The sequence below is a fragment of the Mustela lutreola genome, chromosome 7 (genome assembly GCF_030435805.1).
Source record: "Mustela lutreola isolate mMusLut2 chromosome 7, mMusLut2.pri, whole genome shotgun sequence".
Classification (NCBI taxonomy): Eukaryota; Metazoa; Chordata; class Mammalia; order Carnivora; family Mustelidae; genus Mustela; species Mustela lutreola.
In genome coordinates, this window is record NC_081296.1 from 84,073,774 (window position 1) to 84,099,190 (window position 25,417).

A 25,417-nucleotide genomic window follows, 5' to 3' on the forward strand; every position below is an offset into this window, starting at 1 on the left:
TTATATATGATATTTCCAAGGAGTTTTAGTTCTTGTTCATCTCAGCAAAATGCATGTCATTACATACTCATTATATAAGAAATATATTTTCTGTCTCTTTAAATTAATTAAAGGAGTTAAAATGTGTAATGCTTTTGACTGGAGCTTAGCACCTATTTTTATTGTTTCTTTTTACTAATTATTTTTGATCTCAGCATTCTGGGGCCTGTGTTTATGCATAGTGATGGTGCAATAGTTGTTTTATTTATTTTTGTTTGCTTGCTTGCTTTGGTTAAAAAAAGGTAAACTCCTGAATTGAGTCTGAGCAGAAAATGGATTGATTATATAGTAAAAACATGGGTACTCTGAGACTTTATTTTGCTCATTGAAGCCAAAGATACTTTTGTTTTTGCTTTTGATTTTCAGTATAAAAACAGTTACTGTCACTTTGTCTTGAGCAACTGATGCATTAAATTACACCTGTGATGGGTGCCTTGTATAAAATGAAGATTTACCTCCCTAGGAAGGGATTCTTACACTAATGAGTTTTTCATGACATGACATCAGTGACCAGTTCATTCTTTAACAGTAGGACAGTGCGGTCAACAGGGTAGCAGTCCATATTCTAACCTTTTGGTTACTTTGAAATACTCTTATCTGCTTTAGATAAATTAGTTTGGATTCTATTTGGAGGGGGAAAAATGGAGTTTATGCAATCTGAAGCTCATTCCCATCTTGTCATTCTATGATAAATCATGTTGGTTACAAAGCCTGTCCTATGAGAGCAAATCTAAAATTGCTCTACAAATATATCTGACCCATAAATGTTTGCTTTTTAAACTCAGTATTAATGTAGATATATTTTGTAAATGCAGAACAGACTTACATGGTTGGGTTAGTTTTTTTAAAGAACTGTTTTTTATTGCTTTTCTAATAAACTTAGATGTTAAGTGGCATAACTAACATATTAAAAAAAAAAACCCTTCATATTCTTTTTTAAACACAGCCTTTAGTCTCAGCCAATATATGTGGAATTCAACCCTATATTTTAAACTTCAAATTTCATTTATCTGTCCTAACCTGCTTTCAAAGAAAATGAGACTCCCACTCTGACAGCCACTTTACCAAATTAAAAACAAACAAATAAAACTCGGGCTTTGATTCTTTTTTTACCTAAAGAACACTGGATAGTAACTTTAACTGTTAGGTCTCATGTTGTAAGGCATGGTAATGTGTTTAAAATTACCATAGTTGAAGTTAGAGATATATAATTCCATAAACTAAAAGGAAATTTTCTTACTTATGCTCATTTTGTAGTATGTAGATAGGTAATGTTTTGGTTTTGAAATGACAGATACACATATTTCTACCTTAGTTTCAATACATGAGTTGTATGGCTTGTAGCAAGTTTTGTGGGAATTATATAAGATAAAATACCTTAAATTGCCTGCCATACTTCTTTTAGTATTTTAGTTATTGTTGCCAACTATTCAAGCCATTCTTTTCTACTATAGTCACATTGATACCAGCAAGAGAGTGCTAATATGCTGTGTATTTTTTATTTCTTAATTTATTTTTAAAGATTTTATTTATTTATCTGACAGACAGTGAGAGGGAACGCAGGCAAGGGGAGTGGGAGAGGGAGAAGCAGGCTTCCTGCTGTGAAGGGAGCCTGAAGTGGAGCTGGATCCCAGGACCCTGGGATCATGACCTGAGCTGAAGGCAGGTGCTTAACGACTGAGTCACCCCAGGTGCCTCTGTATTTTTTTATTTTTACAGTGAAGCAACTGTCATTAAGAGTAATGCCTATGAAATATAAAGTGCATTCATTTCTCTCAATAAATATATAATCTAGTAATAACACAGGTAAATATTTGTATATCAAGTACCCCAGGAAACAACCAAGAGAAAGAAATAGATCATTGTGAACCAGAAGAATAAAAAGATAATAGTAATAACTGGCATTGAAGGCTTTCTTTATATAACCTCACTTAACATGATGACCCAAGGAAATAAGGCTGAAGTATTCTCAGTTTACAAAGTTAGAGATAGAGGTTTGTTGCCAGAGTCGCTCAGTTACTGAGGGTTATAGCAAGACTGGGGATGCAAGGAGTCTAACACAGACCTTACGTTCTTAATAATCACAAAGTACAACATTTTTGATTCAAGATTTTTGGGTAACAGAGGAGACTGCAGGTTAATGTATGTTTATTAAAGAGCTGGAGCAAAGCAGAACTACAGATTGAGCATGTGATATTTTGGGGACATTGAAAGTTATAGGGAGATTATAGATTGGATTACTTAAAAATTGAATGTTAGAAATAAAATATTCCAAAGACACCTTTGAATTCAGACACAGGAATTAGTTCTAGCCTCAACAACAACAAAAAAATGCACATAAATAGATACCTTTTCAGATATTCTGAGTAAAAGTGTAGAGAATTGTTTATCCAAAACTTTGATCTCATCTTTCTCTTTCTTAAAATTAGCTAGAAACAACCACTAGGCAGTTAGTGACCCAATATGGCAACAGTATTGCTAGGGCCTACTTTATACAGTACTTTTAATTCACTGAAAACTGACCCATTATATTGATAATTGATGATGGTTACTCTTAGGCAAAGCAATATCATAGAGTTCTACTTAAACCTATAGAAAAGATTTTATTGTTTAGCAATGTGCTACTTTAAAAATGCTGGTTTCCATTGGTAGCATATTGCATAAGGTTTGTAATAAACACAATTTAAAAGTAATATTCTAAACATAGCATTTCCATATATATTAAGTGAATTACAAGGTAAAAGATTTTGAATGGGAAAGGAAAGTCCTTTGTATTACTATTAATTTCTTAATATAAAACATAGTGGGTTATGTTCATGGGAAAAGTCAGACTGGAGTTTTCAAAAAGAAATAACCTTGAGTTACATTCTGGATGCCCTTCAGATTTAATATAACTGTAATTTGAAAATATAATATTAGCTGTATATTTTAACTGTTCTAGTAGTTTAATTTTCATCAACTGTTCTTGTACTGATGTCATTGTATACTATCAGTGATACTGGTTAGATGTAGTCAGCTATGCACTCAGTCTGTTGTGCAGCCAACTGTACGTGTATGTGTGTGTGTGTGTGTGTGTACACGTGTGTGGGGTGAGAGAAGGAGAATGAACTCCATAGGATTCACTCTTTTGATAACATATTCTATAGATTTTTTTCTATTTTAATATATGTTTATGAGGATTCTTAGCATTTATTGATGTCTACAGTTATCATATCATATACTTTTAGTTTTTAAATAATAGGTCCATAAAATTCCATGAAGTTTCCTTAGAGTCCTTCTGTGCAGTACCTGTTATTTTTTGGCACTTGTATGGAGTTATATAATTTCTATAAATTATCAAACCAAATTATATAAACACATCTTTTCATTTAGATACTTCATAAATATGGTTATAATAAAAATGGTTATAATAGGATGGCTAATTCCCAACAGCATTGATCATGGATATTCTTTGATTTTGGAGCACAATGGCAAGATTATGTTTTCCAGTAGGAAATAATTTGAAAGTATTTGCAGAACAGCTTTGCTCTTTGTTTCAGTCTTTTAATAGTGCTGTGTTAGATTATAACTGACTGATTCCTAATGCAACAGCAAAATATGAAAATCTAATTTACATGTCAAAGCAAAGACAAGATGGGAAGAGAGGTTGAAAGGCTAAATTAATCATTTTATATTTATAATTAGAACATAACCGTACCTATAAGACATGACAATATGCATACTTTTATATGAAAATAGTGATTATATGAAATCATGAGTTTGCTCTTCTTTTAGTAAAAGAACTTCCCCTCATTGGCTTCATGTTATTTTCACTAATGAAGGAAGACGTTATTGATATCTCTCAGAGAAACTTTCTTTAAAACCAACCTCTTAAAATTTGAGACTTATCAAAATATTCCATGTTAGGAGCAATACCCACTCATTTTATTACTATAAGCTTAATGGTTCTAGAGGAATTGCATTTAAAATTCCTTTTGAATCTAATTTTTCAAAATCAATTAATTCTTAATTCTAATTTCAGTTCTTCTGGGCCATTGATTCTTTTCCTCATTAGGCTCTTTTAATCACTTGACTTCCTCAAAAAGCAACAGTTCAAGTTTCTTAGAGAAAAGTTTCTGTAAAAAAATTAAATGCATATAAATGTAACAACCTAAATATGTCTTCACTGCTAATGCCTTTTTCCTATGCATTTGTAGTGTGAAGAAGTGTACATCAAACAAAATGAGTAACCTCTCGTCCTTCTGCACATATCTCTTCAACCTTCACTAGCACTCTTGAAGCCACCTGGCACATTACAAGAATATTAAATGCAATGTTCTTTTTGTACATGTTCTGTAATGTGTGTGATAATTTTTTAAAACATTGCAACAGATTAGAAAAAACTTTTTATATACTCTCACATGCATAAGTATTTTCTTAAATGTTTGTAGTTCTTAATTTTGTATTACATGTGTGTGACTTTATGGAACCTCTTGTGTTTTAAACGCACCCTTGTTATTTTTGCAGTATTTCTCAAAAAATTTTTCTATCTTCTTTGATGCTTTTGTTTTGAGAACATTATTTTACCAGGTTGTTGCTAGAGCAAGTGTTCCAGATTCTGTCCAATATAATCCACAATTCATAAATTCACAAAACTGTTGGGGACTTGAGTGTCACCTTCACGAGGTGGGGATCCTGGTGATTGGAGCAGAAATGACAGGGGGACTACTGACTGATGATCAGTAGACAACTTTATTTCATACAGTCACTTCTTTTATACTTTACACAAGATCCAGTTACAAACAATATAGATTTATGTGCAGGACATGAACTGCACGTGAGAAGTGAGCTATGTGCAGGATGTGGGCTATATGTGAGCAATCAAGTGCGACTGGTGAACAACAACAATTATCTCAATTATCTTGTAGCTTTAAATGAAAAGAGCAAGTTAAGGATTCTCCACACTTATAAAATCCATCTGAAGGAGGACAGGAATGCCCTCCGGGGATCCTCCCATGTTTATTCCGGGCCTCAACCAAAGAAAACTCTTGCCTTCCATCTCTTGGAGTTTTCTCACAGGATCCGACAGGACCCCAGTCACACTGGCGAGGATCTGGGTTTTGTTCCAACACTTGGGGGCAAATATTTATTGGTCAGGCTTCAGGAGACTGATTTCTGGGTGACTCAGAACACTAAGTTTACTCATTGATTAATGCTTTCAAAAGTGTGAGCATCTGCTATGAATGGAGCAACTGGTTTGGATCTTTGCATGATCTTGCTGAATCAGTTATCTTATGTTAACAGTATTAAAAATCTGAAGCAGCCAAAACAATATTTCTTTTCCAACTCTTTTTTCTCACCCATAGCACTTTAACACTTTCTTTTCTTATTTTGTTAGATCTTATAAAAAGAAATGGAAATTTATTTGCTGAAATTCATTCCTTTAATTGGTGAATATCTCTATTTTTCTTTTTTTACCCATAGACTGTTGCTGATACCTCTGTTAGAATTCGATTCATATTTATACTCCTGTCACTAGTTAGTTTTATATTGACTTTCACCAATTATAGTAAAAGCTCTCTGAAGGCAGGTCATTTTCAAATCCAATTTGGTTTCAGTATGTGGCACTATACAAGGGTCTCAGATGGACGAGGGGTGTGCAAAGAAGAGCTAAGAGCTTAAAGAGAATGAATAATATCTCAAATGCTCAAATCACCTTGAAAATACTTTTTTTTTTTTGTAGGCCAAATCTAAAAATTTGATTTTTTGAGAAAATAGAACACCTACCTTTTTCTAAACCATTTCTCTGCTTTACTGCCATTTTAATCTCTGTTTTCAAAGAGGCCAATGACCACATGCTTTCCCCCAAATTTTTTTCCTCTTAAGGACTCTTCTTGAAATAGAATCCTAAAGAGAACGTGGAGGCAGTGCTGGAGGGGATTAAACTCTTGATAAGAAATAATGTGTTACCATTCTGAAGTATATATGAAATTCAAGCAGAAAGTATATACTTATCCAAAAGAATAGGCCTTTGATTTTGGAAGTTTGAGCATTAACAAACTAGTATGAAGTGTATTCTTGAGTCATGATACCAATTTGGCACCCTTGATTTTATATAAAATTACCTGATTTTGATAAGCAACTTTAAGAAGAGTGATAATTGCTTTATGCAAATTATTTCATGTAATCCTAGAGCAACACTGTAAGAAAAGTTTTATCTGAGGTTTCCAGAAGAAGAAACTGACATCAAAGGGATTAAGGAATTTGCCTGAGGCCACATAGTAACTAAGGAAAGGACTCAGAACATAGATTTCTTTAACTCCGAATCTGTGTTCTTTCTACTGATTTGCATGTTTACAGGATTTAGACAATTTCTTTATAAAAATATAAGCTAGGTGATATTCCAGAAGTAAAAAGGAGTTGTTGATGTCTATACTTATATTACTACTATTACTATTAGTGTTTTTCATCATTTATTATAAAAATACACACACACACACACACACACACACACACACAGAAGTTTCTGAAATTTTTACTTGCAGCCAAGGTATTTTTATCTAAAAGCAAACAAACTGAAGACTACAACTTTATTCCATATAACAGTAGTAATTAACTATCACTATGAAATAGGATCATGTAAGCTTTGAAAAATCCAGACTCATGACCCGGATTTCTGATTTAATTGGTGTGAGTTGAGAGACTTGCTTGTCTCTCCTACCTACCTATCTATCTAAAATATTTTAATTTATAATTAAAATATTGAGGACCACTGCATATGTAATACTAATGTGCACACAAGTAATAGAAAAACCCTTTTAGAAAAATAATTTTGATGTGGTCTATTTCCAGAATAGATTTTCTAAAATACTGATTATCTATAAGCACTATAAATACAAATAGTACATGTTGAGCTTCCCTACTGTCTGGAAACTCATAATACAACTGTTACTAGAGTAGGCTACTGTATTCTGCAGTAACAACCCTAATATCTAAATAATTGAACCCCGCAGTTATTTCTTACAGGTGCTAATTTTACTGATGCCCAATACGTTCCAGGATTTCAATACAGTAATTGAATGATCCTCATTGCTTCTGTTTTGTCGCCTCCTTAGTCACTGTGATGAGGGAAGAAATCACATCAGCTCTACTGTTGTCAGAATGGATTAATCAGTCCCTTATTGGAACCATTCACAAATCCTCACATAATTTCAGGGAGGTTGGGTAATATGATGAGACACATGGAATATGTAGTTGACAGTACTGTTTCTGCCATAGTAAGCAAAGTAAAGGGCCATGTTTATCTGCTCTTAATTAGGGAGGAGATAGATAGATGTTGAGGTGCTAGACAGCTAGGATAGTAGTGCAAACAGTAGAATTTTAAAGTGTCCAGTGTAACACTTGAAGTTACGGGTTTTCAGAAAATGTTTTTTCTTTTTTCTTTCCTCCTCTGAATGGACTGCTTTTTTCTGTTCCTGTTTTCTTTCCTGGAAAAATTGTCTGTTAAATGTTTCAGATTGTAGTTATACTAGGTGAAACTAAAAACAAGTAGTTTTTCCTGTTACCATTGGTCACATAGCCTACGAAACACTGGGTGAATCAAATGGCAAAAATGGTGTAAGTTAAGCCCATGGAAATGAAAGGTGGGTTGGTTGACATTCCAATGTGATTGCCTATGATAGTAAAGATGAGTTGGTTTGGATCTTCTACTTATATCCCTTAGATGAAAATAGTTTTACAATAAAACCTGCAAAAGGCATAGAATATTTATATTTTTCCTATCTTGGTTACTTTGGCACATATGTATGAGAATATTTGAAAGTGCATGATGTATTTAGGGAATTTAAGAGCAACCACCTCTACGTAGCTTCTGATGTATATGGGCTAATGATGGTTTATAACTTTTACTGGGAGTCAGATACAGAGGATCTTTAGCTAGTTTAAGGCAAAGCACCATTTTGAGCAAGAAGAAAAAGTACAGGGGCACCTGGGTGGCTCAGTGGGTTAAGCCTCTGCCTTCGGCTCAGGTCATGATCCCAGGGTCCTGGGATCGAGCCCCACATTGGGCTCTCTGCTCTGCAGGAAGCCTGCTTCCTCCTCTCTCTCTGCTTGCCTCTCTGCCTACTTGTGATCTCTGTCAGATAAATAAAGAAAAAATCTTAAAAAAAAAAAAAAGTACAGAATTTTTTCAGAGTCATATACTTAAAATCAGTTTTTTATCTATTAGCAATTAGTTTTATCTGGTAAGATAGGATGTGTCTATTCTGAAGGTTATCCTCTTTTTATAAAATCTTACATTCATTTCTTACTCTGTTTTTCTCTTCATCCTCTTCAAATTTTAATCTCCTTCTAAAGTGCTCAACCTAATTCTCTAGCAATTATTCAATCCATAGAGCTGTTGAATTTTTACAAAGCTTACCAGAGAGGCTACCTCACCTTGATGGCTGATAATCAATTGATGAAGAAAAACCAATATGATTAGTGCCATGTAAGAATATAAATATCATATAAAGTAACATAGAGGCTGAAAAAAATATTTGATTGGCGATATTAAATGAAAGACATAGTGGCATTTATACTGAATTGTAAAAAGAGGTGAGGATTCTCACAAGTGGGGTCACAGAGAATTACTTAGAATAGTAGCAAGATAAGTAATTGTGTAGATATGGGGAAGTGTTTAGTGTTGGAAAGATTAAGTGATCCAATATAGGTCAACAAAGTCTGCATGAACAGCACATTTTATGGAAAATATATGCTATAGCATGTTTAGGAAGGATCTACAATTTCCTTCTAAAGGTTAAGCCTGTTCTATAAGCAGTCTAAGATTCGTGGGCTGTGGTTGATATGATTGTACCAGACTTTGAGGTAATTACTTAAATATGGAAAAGATGTTTAGCAAGGAAAACATTTAAGAGGTTATTGAAATTTCTTGTGAAATGTGAGGAGAGGTGAAACTAACATAAAGGAAATGGGATGAATGCCAAGATATTTACCATGGAAGGGTGTGAAGCATTAAAAGAATTTTGTGGATTTAAGTACAGATGATTGGGTATGTTTTGGTGTCAAAGACAAAAAACAAAAGCCAAAACCTAAAAACACAAACTGCATTTTGTGAATGAATATGAGTTTAGTTTTGTATATTTCAGAATATTGATTTGGAAAAGTGAATTACTTCAGTTCAGCAATCTGAACTTTGCTTACCCTTATGAGCTGTACTCAGTAAATCTTATTTGAGCAGGATATAGAAAATTCTGTATATGTCTGAGGTTAGATTTTACCTGATCCAAAGGTCCTTTAATCTCTTGTGTGCTGTATCTGATTCTCATGTCCAAAACCTTATCTTACTGACCAATTGATTTCAGTTTGGGCATACTTTCTGGTATCTGATTGCTAGAGAGTTTTTTAGTAATAATTCCTTCTTGACCTCTACTTTTTTCAAACTTCATAATCTGTACCATCCTACTGGCTTTCTATTTATTTATTAAGATTTTATTTATTTATTTAACAGACAAAGATCACAAGTAGACAGAGAGGCAGGCAGAGAGAGAGGAGGAAGCAGGCTCCCTGCTGAGCAGAGAGCCCGATGTGGGGCTTGATCCCAGAACCGACCATGACCTGAGCCAAAGGCAGAGGCTTTAACCTGCTGAGTCACCCAGGCACCCTGGCTTGCTACCTCTTCCTGATATCTGTCGTGTTTCTGATGGTTCTAGATTTTATCCTTTTATCTTTAACCTACCACTACCTCGGACCTGGAAATAAGGCTTATACCACACTCTTAGATAATATGATACATAATAAAGAAGCATCAAAGTAGAATTAAGATAGAAACAGCTCTTCTTGATGTGTCTATAAGGCCAGTTCACTTCCTTGGTAACTTTTTTATGTAGATAGAGGCTATGAGTGAACGCTTTAGGATGAATTGTCCAAGAGTCAGGAATTCATTTAGATGCTTAGTGTATAGATCAAGGATCTGAGTATTAGCAGAAACATAGTTATATGAAAGTAAAACTATTCTAGTACTTTTCAGTGCTCCCGCAAGTCATCGAAGGCAATTAGTATTAATATTCAAGGGCACTTAAAAATCATCATTTAATACAATTACTAGAAATCATTGAATGACAAGGTACATAGATTCATGGCATATTAAAATTGTAGTGATACTTGCATGTGATCTGAGACTATAATTTAGGACAGGATGGCCATTTTTAATTTTTTTAGTTTTGTGGCGTTACATCTACTGCTTTATATTCAGTGAACACTAAATGATCAGGTCATATGTGTGACTTGTATTAATGAAATAAATTCATGATCTCAGCCTGAATTTCAGACTGTTTTCCCATTTACTTGTTTTATGATGAATTTAAAACAAACTGAATCATTTGAAAGACAGAATTTCTCTCTATGCAACTCATACAATTCCCAGAGGATGGTATTTATGTTTCTTTGAATGACAGTCAACACTGTAGAAATTTAGTTAGAAGAATTGTAGGTCAAAGATCTTGGATATGAGTGACATTGGCAGCATAAAGAAATGATCAGGGAATAAGTTTTTTTGAACTTTGACAGTCAATTTCTGGAAGTCAGAAGTCTTATAAAAAAACCTAAAAGAAAGGTTTGCCAAATGCATTTATATTCTAGAAAAATGGAAATAATATGAAATAATGCAGAAAACAAAAGACAAGTGAGCTGAACTTGAGATGACAATTAGTGGTAGAGAGGAATTTAGGGGTTTTGTGTGTGTGTGTGTGTGTGTGTGTGTGTGGTTTTTTGTTTGTTTTTTACTTATTTTGAAATGATTTTAGATTTACTGACTAGTTGCCAAGATGGTACATAGAGTTCCTATTTGCCCTGCACCATCCATCTCTAATGTTCACAACTCATATGATCTGGTATATTTATCAAAATGAAGAAATTAACATTGGCACAATATTGTTAACTAATTTCAGATTTATATTTCAAAAGTGTTTTCACTAATATCCTTTTTCTGATCTAGGACTCAGTACTAGATACCATGATTTATTTGGTCATCATGTCTTCTTAGTCTTCAGTCTGTGAATGTTTTTCAGTCTTTCTTTGTTTTGTTTTTTTGTTTGTTTGTTTGTTTTGTTTTGTTTTTGATCTTGATGCCTTGGAAGCATAATTGTATGGTAGAATATCTCTCAGTGTGGATTTGTCTATAACATCTTATAACTAAGTTATGGGTCTTGGGGAAGGATACCACAGAGCTTAAGTAACCTTCTTCTAACTTTATATTGTGGGTTATATCATGTATATATGATATGTGTTATGTTTGTGTATTTACATGAATCATTATCGCTGATTTTAGCTTGAATTACTTGGTTAAAATGGTATTTCCAGGTTTCTTCACTATAGTTAGTAATTTTTTCCTTCTACTAAACAAGCTACTAAATCTAGCCACCATTTGAGTGGAGGTGAATTTAGTCTTATCTCCTGAAGGGAAGACTATTAGATAATTTGAGGACATGTTTTAAAACTACCATAGTAATTTATAAATACTTTAAGCAAGCTATGTTGACACCATGCAAATATCCTTGTTTCTTTAAAGTTTTGCCCACTAATTTCTGCATTCTTCAGTAGATTTTGCCTATATATTAGCACTTCCTTTCTGCTGCTACTACAAGAAACTCCAGGTTCTTCTTGTATTTTTGGCTCTCAGTTTAGAATCAGCCATTCTCCAAGAACCTCCTAGAGCTGTTTATTAGAAAATGATATCTAACACCCAAGATATATATGGATATATATGGATATCTAACACCCAAGATACATATGGCTTCTGGTTCTGGTCATTTCTGGTAAGATGTCAGTGTTTATAGGCCATCTGCCATCTTAATATACAGGACTAGGAAATATACACACACACATACACACACACACACACACACAAACACATATACTAACTCAACTATATACAAACATTTAAGTATTTATCATCTGCCTTTGACTCTATAGTAGCGTCATAGGGTTCATTCTAGCCTACCTCTTATTTGTAACTTCTGCCCCTTACAATAAGAAACCCCGTTTTTTCTTTTTCACAATTTATCTACTTATTTGTTCAACCTAGTACATTGGTAGTTTCAGAATTACTGGCTAGAGTACAATGTTTATGGACAGTTGTTTTTGTAATTTAATTCTACATTATTCAATGAAAACACTGTTTTTCAAAGTTAATTAGGTCAGCTCCTTTTCTCCTTTCCACCTCCTTCTGTGAGATTATGTCATTCATTTTAATATAGTGAGATTAATTCTCCATGAGTATTCCATTCCAAGACTCCCTGATATCCTAGTTATTTATTTTTTTAAAATTTTTTCATAGCAAAACTTACTCTTTGTGGTTTATAGCTCTATTGGTTTTGAAAATGCATAATCATAGATCTGCTGACACAGTACTACACAGAACACTCCACAAACCTAAAAATTCTCTTGTGTAGCCCCTTTGCAGTCATCAAATAAAATTAGCTAATACTGAAATCTGAGGAATTAATTTAAAATAGGATTAAGAATTTCTTGGTCATAGTGTGGTAAGTTATCAAATATTTACTAAAGTGAATTCAACTTAATAAAATTGTCTTAATTCTAATTACATGGGAATGGTTAAGGTACAGACCCCTCCTTAGATTCTTAACATTTCTTATTCTTTTGTACTATGTATCATAATTAATTTGAAATTTATTTAAAAGTGATATATGTAGGTCAATTGAAAATCCAACATTCCAAATTGAATCTCTTTACTGACAATAATTTCATATTCCAGATTATTTTATCTTTACCTCGAGTCAGAAGATGAGGATCTGAAAAGATCATCTCTCATGCATTCTATCTCTTAGAGATTGGTAATAATAATATGGATTTATTTTTCTTGCATTTATATAATTTCAGGCCTTTCAGGTGAAGGTCTAGTGAAAAACACTATGGGCCTGAATAAAATAGTATTTTTATGGAAGGGGACATGTAAGCACCATGACTTTGAAGGACTTTTAAAAGAGCCTTGAGTGATAAGATTATGATGGAAGTAAAGGCATACCTTAGAGATATTGCAGGTTTGATTCCAGACCATTGCAATACAAATATTATAGTGAAGTGAGTTAAATGAATTTTTTAGTTTCCCAGAGCATATAAAACTTGTGTTTATGCTAAACTGTAACCTATTAAGTATGCAATAGCATTTTTAAAAAAAGTTTATATCTTAATTTAAAAATACCTTATTGTTGAAAAATGCTATCCTCTGAGATTTCAGTGAGTTGTACTCACTGACCAGAGATGATCATAAAAAAATATAAAAAATTATGAAAAAGTTTGAAATATTACAAGTATTGCCAAAATGTGAAACAGAGACGCAGAGTGAACAGATACTGTTGGAAAAGTGGCACCAGTAGACTTGCTCAATGTATGGTTGTCATAGACCTTCAATTTATAAAGATGAAATATCTGTGAAGTGCAATAAAAAAAACTGTTGTATTGGTTTGCTGACTGGACTTTGGGTTCGATCAAAATTATAAGTGAGACATTCTCTTTCTACCTCAGGACTAAAATTATACCCAACTCATGCTTGCAAATAACCTCCACTTTTTTTTTTTTTTAAGATTTTATTGATTTATTTGACAGACAGAGATCACAAGTAGGCAAACAGGCAGGTAGAGAGAGGGGAAGGGGGTAAAGCAGGCCCCCTGCTGAGCAGAGAGCCCCATGTGGGGCTCCATCCCAGGACCCTGGGATCATGACCTGAGCTGAACCCAGAGGCTTAACCCACTGAGCCACCCAGGTGCCCCGCAACTAACCTCCACCTTCTTCTGGGACATGATTTGTCCACAATAATTTCATTTGTTTCTACTAGCATTGGATTTAGGGGCTTGATTTAAATCAGCATTAGCATATACTAATTTTTGTGCAACCTAAATACAGTAGCCTCCCCCCCCACACACAAATTTCCAGATGAATCTGGAAAGAGAGATAACATTCTAGAACTTTAAGTCAAACTACATTTTATTCCTGCTGTTATCTTTGAAGTTTTTTTTTAAAAGATAAATTGTGTGTGTCCGGATTATTGGCTGAAATACCTATGGTGAAGTTTACAGATACATCTGATCTGGAATTAGATTTTATCAGACAACAGGGACCAGACTAACTGATCACAATGATGCATTCTCTTTAATGCCAGAATTTATGTTTCAGTGATATGCTTCACTGATGGAAATAATAATGGTTACTATTCATTGGTCATCTAACTGTAATTTACCAAGCAACCATAGAAGGTAATCATCATTAACATCATTTTATTATGAGATTCAAAGCTATTTGAAATGAATGACTTAAAGTACCACTGGTTAATCTCAGTTTAACATCTTGCTGCTTTCATTATTTCTCACTTTTTCCTCATGAAGCAGTAGTAATTTATTCATTTCAGCATTTTTATTTTTATGCAAGACAATAACTCTGACCAGGAATTGCTACTAAGGAGAGGGAACTGGAGTCCAAGGTGAACTTCAAACCCAACCCAGTAATTGGAGTGGTCAGACTTCCATGTTCTAAAATGTTTAAATTGTAAGTCTCTCTGATGCAATTTGTCATTAATTCTTGCTAAATTCTGTAGTTTAGCCTACCAAATATCATCCATTTGGTGAAGTACATATTTTGACTTTTTATTGTAGTGTGTTCTCATTATTATATTTTTATAGCAAAATTATATTCATAGAATGTGACTGGACAGAGTGTTAGAGAAGTATTCCAGCCTGACTTTAAATGATTGTTCTAAAAGTTCTTACTGAGTAACATTTAGTTCCCTGAAAATAAATTGTAGTATCTAATTTGAAGATTTTTATGATTGTTAACTGTGGTAATAAATGAGGTAATAGTAAATGAAACTCAGTCTCAATTTAAATTAAATTTGAGTCATTGTCCCTCCCGGTAAAAATGCATATCAGCCTTTTAGTACAGAGTGGCCATCTTGAAATCAATACTGAAGTTAGTCTATACAATGTAATGAATTATTTAGTAAAACCTAGGGACAGTCAGATTCAGGAAAGTTGAGTGAATTATGCGACATTCCCTCATTTCTTCTATTTCACTTTTTTTGTGTTGTCTCTTAGGGTTTTCTTTCTGTATACTATTTATGTGTTTTGCATGTTTCTTCTTGTAAAAGTAATTGAAGAAAATATATAGAATAATTGTTGTTAAAAGTATCTAAAGAAACAATATCTCAAGCTAGTATATGACATATTTTCTGTAGGATTGAGACCCCCTTGTTTTTGTCTGCATGCTAGTTTATGCATTCCATGTAAGTAAAATTCAAAGAGAGTTTTATGCTTTCATTATTTACTTTATTGTGCCTACTGCACGTAAATTTAAAACCTAGAATTTTCTTTTTAATATTAAGTAGATTTTTAAAGATACATGCAGAAGTGCCTATGTTATTTAAGCCTCCCCCACCCTTGTCGATTTCTGCTTCTGGGCTAAGCTAGTCAGGTTAAAATAAGACCGTTCAATTGGATTTTCTTAAAAATTACTGAAGTGTAGCATTAACTGCTCTTATTGTACAGAGTTGGTCTTATCAGAGTTCTTCATCTGATCCTGATACAGGACTTGAGGAAATTATTTATTACCATGAAAAACAAACACAATGCCTACTGATAATCTATACAGTCACGGTGATGGAGTCAGTAAAGTATCTGTGAAGTGTTTGCCACAAAGAGATTCATTTGGTGCCATGAATGCAGCTATGAACAAAACAGAACCTGAGCCCTGCCTTTGTGGAGGTTACATTCTGTCTGTTCTAGTGAAGAACCCAGGTATTTAACAAGTAATTAATCAAGCATTCATTCAGCTACAATTTGGGTCATAGACTAGTCTCACATCCCATCAAAAAAAGTCTGACCTATGTGAGGAAGTCAAGTGAGTTTCCTTGAGTGATGGATATTGTTATGGTGGTCTCTGAAACATGACTTCATGGATACTGGGGATTGGGTTGCTCAACCTACATTTCACCCTCTTTGCAAGCTGGTTGCTTCTTCCTGAAGGCTCACGGGAGAAGAATGAGTCAGACAAGTCAGCTGTAAGAGAAGGGAAGTAGGGAACAACAGCTGAAAGGACTGTCTCCCTGAACAACTCCTCAGTCCCATATTTATTAGATACAGGATAACAACCAACAAAGGAGAAAAAGAGGTATTCATTAGTCATAGATCTTGTAGGTAAACAAGAAGGAATGTGAGTCATACACTGATCACAAGTCTTACAGGTAAACAAGAAGAGTAGAGTGTGCCTGGTCAAGTAGCTTGGAATTTGTAGTTGAGCAAGCACACTTAAAGGGATTACCTTAAGAGCAGATTTTCTCTGAGACAGGGGAGACAATGAAGGGAAGCAGGAGGTGTTCCACCCTAAGTGGGCGGGTGTTCCCAGCTGCTTGGCTTCAAGGACTTATATCATCCTCTCCACCAGTGGCCTGTTGCTAGTACCTGTTTTTCTCAAGGTCATGTTTAAGCATGCTTGCTTGACCAGTACAATTCCTTACTAGTTATATTTTAAGCAATATATTATTCTGAGGGACAGTTACAGTTGGTGTTTTATACTACAAAAAAATAGCCAATGCTGCATTCCATGGGTTCGATTGCAACATGGATTTAGATGCAAACGGACTGAAGGTTTGGAAGGTATATTATTTCCCATTCTTCAGCTTCTTGAGAGACAGGTCATTTGTAGTAGAGGCAGTGTCTTACTTCTGGATTTTTGACACCTGAATTAGTTTAAGAACTAAACTAATTCATAAGGAGTACTCTAAAAATTTCTTCTTTCCAGTAAGGTGCTCAGAAGCAGTAGCTTTCTCAGTGAGTTGATTCTGTTTTGTTCTGAGAATTTTTCCTCCATGCCACACATTTTGAAACTCCTGTCCTCTCAAATACTTTTTGCTGATATTTAATCCCTTCTTGATGTAGATAACTAGGGAAGTCCTTGTTATCAGCACTAAACCTTGCTTGCAATAGTTGATTAAAAATTAATAAGCAATCAACTTGGTAGACAGCATTTTAGGCAGTGGAAAAAGTAAGTGCAAAGGTCCAGAAACAAACAAACAAAAAAAGTGTAGCTTGTGTTAGCAAAGAGATCAGTGCCTGTGTGGCTAGAGTGCAGAATTAGGTGGAGAATGCCATTCCAGGAGATGGGTGAGGAAAGCTTGGATTTGATCATCTATGATTGTATTTTTATCCTTACATTAAGTTCAGTGTCAGACATAAATACAAGTTGCTAAGCCACATGTAGATATATTCTAATTATTCTAATGCTAGTATAAAAAATGAATGTTAGGTTTCTAGAATAGTTCTGGGGCGTTCTTTTGCAAATGTACAATGCAGAAATAATAGCACGCAGATCAGAATGTTAGTAATAAAAGATGGAGGAAGCCCTATAAATTAAACAGATAAGATTTGAAGTTCATAGGACTGTTAGTTGAATAGCCATGGGGAAGTAAAAGGAAATAGGGCTAAAAGATGATTTCAAGTTCTAGTTGGTAATGGGGACATGAATCACTGAAGTACAAGGATTCTTAAGGAAGATTAAGAATTCAGATCTGAACATGCTGAGTTTGAGTTCTCTATGCTAAGTTTAAGAAGGAGGCTGAATTTTTAAGCACTGGTACAAGCCAAAGCAATGGAGATAAATGGGGAAGGAACATCAGCATAATGTATAAAATAAACATAACTTTCATCTTAATTAGGTTATTAAATATTAATCACAAATAGTAAAAACAAATTAAAATAAATTCTTAGAATTCTAAATCCTATATTTTATCAGAAGGTAAAAATCAAAGTAAAATAAAGTTAATAAATCAAAACTTAAAATTATGACCCAGATTAGTTCTTATTTTCAGTATTTTTCAAGAAATAGTGCAGTGTTTCTCAGAAAACAGTGCAGATTTATGTATAAGTGTTAGTCTAGGAACTTTTGTGTTTTGAAAAAAACAGATCAAAAGTGTCTAAAAACAAAACAATATAAAGTGTTAGGATTATAATTAAGTACTAAGGTATACTGGTTCATTTAGGTTGACACATGGAAAATAGATATTTGGCTATTTGGTTAAAAGTTAAACTAAAACTGCATTTTAGTACAAAGCATATGATGAAAGTGAAAACATTTTAAGTACTAAAAGGAATAAAGGTAAAATTAATTCTTAAAGGATCACAAAGGTAATTCTTTTCATTAGTTTGCTCTCATATGGGCTTTTTTTATGTCTTTGACTCTCTTTCAGCATGATAAAATGTGTTTATCATATCTTGGCTTATTCAGATGTATACATCAAAACCCACACTGCCTCTAACATTTCTCATCTTTCAGGATATAATGTTTTCATCATAAAGGAGTAATTGAATGGAGGAAGATATAATATAATATAGGATGTGATTGTTTATTAATTCTCGTGTACTAATAATTTGTATAAAACAAGGTGAATGAACATAAACTACATAAAATAACTGAGAGCTTTAAGAGAATTTATAGCAATTCACCTGGTATCTAATGAATTTTTAATTCTTCCAAGTTTTAATAGAAAGAACATTTCAAAATTTATTTTAAGATACACTTAGATTCAATTAACATTGAACCAGTAGAGCAGAAAACAGTTGGCTTTATGAATATTTGGAATTGTGTCTGATTTCATGGTACCATATATGTTACATTTGACTTTTGCCACATTGTGTAGCATGGTAGAAATAAAATGAATTCAGATCTGCAATAAAATGACAACACATACAATAGCTGTTTTGTTATAACTTAATAAAATGAAGCACTGTATTTTATGTTTGATGACATCTTTATTTGTAGTCATATTTTGTTTTTCTTTGTGCTACAATATGTTTGAATGAGAATAAAGAAAATAATTGGATATCTTAGCATGTAAACATGAATTTAAAGTTGAGAAAAATATTTCCTTAGTTAATAAATTATTGGCATTTGTTTGGTATTTTAAAAAATATTATATAAATAATGAGCATTTAAATATATCCATTGATGTTGCCTTGAATATTTTATATGTTTACTGTAGTAATAATACATAGTGTTTTGAAGTTGAAATGTTCCAAGACTATACTTCTAGTTTCCTTTATGTTCTCAAACAGTGCTACATATTTGTCCTGCTCAAATTACCTATCCAAGCCAATTTCCAATATTCTCCTAGATACACATATTTTTCATAAAAATTTGTGATCCTATATTACTTATGTTTTGAATACATTTCCAGAGCTCTCAGAGCTGTTTAAGACCCATGTTGCTGAAATCATTTTTCCATCCAGAGGTTCTTTCCTCCCTCTCTAAAGAGCCTCAGTTCTTTTAAGGTATCATATTAAGGTGCTTAAATTATTGTTATTTATGTACACATACATAGAGAAAATTAGAGTTGAAAGAAATATTAGAGCCTATCTAGTACATTCCTCTCACTTTGCTGATGAGGAAACTTATATCCTAAGAGGTAAAGTGATTGAAATTTTGGGTTAGAAGTTTACTTTATCTTGGGATGCCTAGATGGCTCATTTGGTTAAATGTCTGCCTTTTGGTTTTGGCTTAGGTCATGATCTCAAGGTCATGAAATCAAGGCCCACCTGAGGCTTCCCACTCAGCAGGGAGTCAGCTTGGTATTCTCTTCCTCTCTCTCCCTTTGCCCCTCCCCCACTTATGTGAGCTTGAGCTTGAGTGCACACACACTCTCTAGCTCTAAAATAAATAAACCTTAAAAAAAAGTTTACTTTATCTAACCATCCATGTAAATAATAAAACCTCTAAACTGAAGGTGAGTTTACTGATGGTACATGACAGCTGTTAGTGACAACAGGTTTCATCAACTCTCAGGGTGGCCCCACATTACAAGTAAAGTAGTGGGGCCACACCTTCCTAAATCCATGCCCAAGTCATGTTATATTCTTCTTTTCATATGCCACTGGAATTATTTTTTATACTGTTTTGGCTTATAATTTTTTATATGTTCATGATAGTGATTAGCCTGTGATTTTTCTTTATTGTAACATACTTGTGAATTTTGTCAGTGTTACTTTTACCTCACAAAAATGATGGGAAATACTCCATATTTTTCTATTTTATAGAAGAATTTATATATGATTTTTCTCTCTCTCTCTCTTTTTTTTTGGATTTTTCTTTGTGACAATGTTTTCATGACAAATTCAATTTCTTTAATATGTACAAGTCCAGTCAGGTTTATATTTAAGTAGATTTTGGTAGTGTTTTCAAAGAATTTGTATATTTTACATAAATTGTTACTTTTATAGGCATAGAATTATCTTTCATTTCTTCTATAAGCATATTTGGAAAAATTTTATTTGGAAATATTCTCAAATTTATAAAAAACACTGTAAAAGGTAAAATAATTCAAGAAAAGCTTACATCCCTTTTGTTCAGATTTACCTATTAACATATACCTCATTTGCATAATCATTTGTTATCAGACAGAGCTCTCTATCTCTCTAATAATTTTTCTGAATATTTTGAAGGTAAGTTACAAACCACACTAAATGTGGAGTGTTTCCTAAAAAAGGGTCTACACAGTACAGTTATGCACTTCGTGTATTTCTATTGATTCACTGTTTTTAGCTATCCTTCCATCTATATTCTAATCTTGCCAGTTGACTTTTTTTTTTTTTTTAGTTTTTTTTTCAAATTCATTTTTTTTTTAATTTTTTATTTTTTATAAACATATATTTTTATCCCATGGGGTACAGGTCTGTGAATCACCAGGTTTACACACTTCACAGCACTCACCAAAGCACATACCCTCCCCAATGTCCATAATCCCACCCCCTTCTCCCAAACCCCCTCCCCCGAGCAACCCTCAGTTTATTTTGTGAGATTAAGAGTCACTTATGGTTTGTCTCCCTCCCAATCCCATCTTGTTTCATTTATTCTTCTCCTACCCACTTAAGCCCCCATGTTGCATCACCACTTCCTCATATCAGGGAGATCATATGATAGTTGTCTTTCGCTGCTTGACTTATTTCACTAAGCATGATACACTCTAGTTCCATCTATGTTGTCGCAAAAGGCAAGATTTCATTTCTTTTGAAGGCTGCATAGTATTCCATTGTGTATATATACCACTTCTTCTTGATCCATTCATCTGTTGATGGACATCGAGGTTCTTTACATAGTTTGGCTATTGTGGACATTGCTGCTATAAACATTCGGGTGCATGTACCCCTTTGGATCACTACGTTTGTATCTTTAGGGTAAATACCCAATAGTGCAATTGCTGGGTCATAGGGCAGTTCTATTTTCAACATTTTGAGGAACCTCCATGCTGTTTTCCAGAGTGGCTGCACCAGCTTGCATTCCCACCAACAGTGTAGGAGGGTTCCCCTTTCTCCGCATCCTCGCCAGCATCTGTCATTTCCTGACTTGTTGATTTTAGCCATTCTGACTGGTGTGAGGTGATATCTCATTGTAGTTTTGATTTGTATTTCCCTGATGCCGAGTGATATGGAGCACTTTTTCATGTGTCTGTTGGCCATCTGGATGTCTTCTTTGCAGAAATGTCTGTTCATGTTCTCTGCCCATTTCTTGATTGGATTATTTGTTCTTTGGGTGTTGAGTTTGCTAAGTTCTTTATAGATTCTGGACACTTTATCTGATATGTCGTTTGCAAATATCTTCTCCCATTGTGTCAGTTGTCTTTTGATTTTGTTAACTGTTTCCTTTGCTGTGCAAAAGCTTTTGATCTTGATGAAATCCCAATAGTTCATTTTTGCCCTTGCTTCCCTTGCCTTTGGCGTTGTTCCTAGGAAGATGTGCTGCGGCTGAGGTCGAAGAGGTTGCTGCCTGTGTTCTCCTCAAGGATTTTGAAGGATTCCTTTCGCACATTGAGGTCCTTCATCCATTTGAGTCTATTTTTGTGTGTGGTGTAAGGAAATGGTCCAATTTCATTTTTCTGCATGTGGCTGTCCAATTTTCCAAGCACCATTTATTGAAGAGGCTTTCTTTTTTCCATTGGACATTCTTTCCTGCTCTGTCAAAGATTAGTTGACTGTTCAGTTGAGGGTCTATTTCTGGGCTCTCTATTCTGTTCCATTGATCTATGTGTCTGTTTTTGTGCCAGTACCATGCTGTCTTGATGATGACAGCTTTGTAATAGAGCTTGAAGTCCGGAATTGTGATGCCACCAACGTTGGCTTTCTTTTTCAATATCCCTTTGGCTATTCGAGGTCTTTTCTGGTTTCATATAAATTTTAGAATTATTTGTTCCATTTCTTTGAAAAAGATGGATGGTACTTTGATAGGAATTGCATTAAATGTGTAGATTGCTTTAGGTAGCATAGACATTTTCACAATATTTATTCTTCCAGGAGCATGGAACATTTTTCCATTTCTTTGTGTCTTCCTCAATTTCTTTCATGAGTACTTTCTAGTTTTCTGAGTATAGATTCTGTGCCTCTTTGGTTAGGTTTATTCCTAGGTATCTTATGGTTTGGGTGCAATTGTAAATGGGATTGACTCCTTAATTTCTCTTTCTTCTGTCTTGCTGTTGGTGTAGAGAAATGCAACTGATTTCTGTGCATTGATTTTATATCCTGGCACTTTACTGAATTCCTGTATAAGTTCTAGCATTTTTGGAGTGGAGTCTTTTGGGTTTTCCACATATAGTATCATATCATCTGCGAAGAGTGATAATTTGACTTCTTCTTTGCCGATTTGGATGCCTTTAATTTCCTTTCGTTGTCTGATTGCTGAAGCTAGGACCTCGAGTACTATGTTGAATAGCAGTGGTGATAATGGACATCCCTGCCGTGTTCCTGACCTTAGCGGAAAAGCTTTCAGTTTTTCTCCATTGAGAATGATATTTGCGGTGGGTTTTTCATAGATGGCTTTGATGATATTGAGGTATGTGCCCTCTATCCCTACACTTTGAAGAGTTTTGATCAGGAAGGGATGCTGTACTTTGTCAAATGCTTTTTCAGCATCTATTGAGAGTATCATATGGTTCTTGTTCTTTCTTTTATTGATGTGTTGTATCACATTGACTGATTTGCGGATGTTGAACCAACCTTGCAGCCCTGGAATAAATCCCACTTGGTCGTGGTGAATAATCCTTTTAATGTACTGTTGAATCCTATTGGCTAGTATTTTGTTGAGTATTTTCGCATCTGTGTTCATCAAGGATATTGGTCTATAGCTCTCTTTTTTGATGGGATCCTTGTCTGGTTTTGGGATCCAGGTGATGCTGGCCTCATAAAATGAGTTTGGAAGTTTTCCTTCCATTTCTATTTTTTGGAACAGTTTCAGGAGAATAGGAATTAGTTCTTCTTTAAATGTTTGGTAGAATTCCCCCAGGAAGCCATCTGGCCCTGGGCTTTTGTTTGTTTGGAGATTTTTAATGACTGTTTCAATCTCCTTACTGCTTATGGGTCTGTTCCGGCTTTCTATTTCTTCCTGGTTCAGTTGTGGTAGTTTATATGTTTCTAGGAATGCATCCATTTCTTCCAGATGGTCAAATTTGTTGGCGTAGAGTTGCTCATAGTATGTTTTTATAATAGTTTGTATTTCTTTGGTGTTAGTTATGATCTCTCCTCTTTCATTCATGATTTTATTTATTTGGGTCCTTTCTCTTTTCTTTTTGATAAGTCGGGCCAGGAGTTTATCAATTTTATTAATTCTTTCAAAGAACCAGCTCCTAGTTTTGTTGATTTGCTCTATTGTTTTTTTTTTTTTTTTTGGTTTCTATTTCATTTATTTCTGCTCTAATCTTTATGATTTCTCTTCTCCTGCTGGGTTTGGGGTTTCTTTCTTGTTCTTTCTCCAGCTCCTTTAGGTGTAGGATTAGGTTGTGTACTTGAGACCTTTCTTGTTTCTTGAGAAAGGCTTGTACGGCTATATATTTTCCTCTCAGGACTGCCTTTGTTGTGTCCCACAGATTTTGAAACGTTGTATTTTCATTATCATTTGTTTCCATGATTTTTTTCAATTCTTCTTTAATTTCCCAGTTGACCCATTCATTCTTTAGAAGGATGCTGTTTAGTCTCCATGTATTTGGGTTCTTTTCAAACTTCCTTTTGTGGTTGAGTTCTAGCTTTAGAGCATTGTGGTCTGAAAATATGCAGGGAATGATCCCAGTCTTTTGATACTGGTTGAGTCCTGATTTAGGACCGAGGATGTGATCTATTCTGGAGAATGTTCCATGTGCACTAGAGAAGAATGTGTATTCTGTTGCTTTGGGATGAAATGTTCTGAATATATCTGTGATGTCCATCTGGTCCAGTGTGTCGTTTAAGGCCTTTATTTCCTTGCTGATCTTTTGCTTGGATGATCTGTCCATTTCAGTGAGGGGAGTGTTTAAGTCCCCTTCTATTATTCTATTATTGTTGATGTGTTTCTTTGATTTTGTTATTAATTGGTTTATATATTTGGCTGCTCCCACGTTGGGGGCTTAGATATTTAAAATTGTTAGATCTTCTTGTTGGACAGACCCTTTGTATGACATAGTGTCCTTCCTCATCTCTTATTATAGTCTTTGGCTTAAAATCTAATTGATCTGATATAAGGATTGCCACTCCTGCTTTCTTCTGATGTCCATTAGCATGGTAAATTCTTTTCCACCCCCTCACTTTAAATCTGGAGGTGTCTTTGGGCTTAAAATGAGTTTCTTGGAGGCAACATATAGATGGGTTTTGTTTTTTTATCCATTCTGATACCCTGTGTCTTTTGACAGGGGCATTTAGTCCATTAACATTCAGGGTAACTATTGAGAGGTATGAATTTAGTGCCATTGTATTGCCTGTATGGTGACTGTTACTTTATATGGTCTCTGTTCCTTTCTGATCTACCACTTGTAGGCTCTCTCTTTGCTTAGAGGATCCCTTTCATTATTTCCTGTAGAACTGGTTTGGTGTTTGCAAATTCTTTCAGTTTTTGTTTGTCCTGGAAGCTTTTAATCTCTCCTTCTATTTTCAATTATAGCCTAGCTGGATATAGTATTCTTGGCTGCATGTTTTTCTCGTTTAGTGCTCTGAAAATATCATGCCAGCTCTTTTTGGCCTGCCAGGTCTCTGTGGATAAGTCAGCTGCCAATCTAATATTTTTACCATTGTATGTTACAGACTTCTTCTCCCGGGCTGCTTTCAGGATTTTCTCTTTGTCACTGAGACTTGTAAATTTTACTATTAGGTGATGGGGTGTGGGCCTATTTTTATTGATTTTGAGGGGCGTTCTCTGAACCTCCTGAATTTTGATGCTCGTTTCCTTTGCCATATTGGGGAAATTCTCCCCAATAATTCTCTCCAGTATACCTTCTGCTCCCCTCTCTCTTTCTTCTTCTGGAATCCCAATTATTCTAATGAGGTTTCGTCTTATGGTGCCACTTATCTCTCTAATTCTCCCCTCGTGGTCCAGTAGCTGTTTGTCCCTC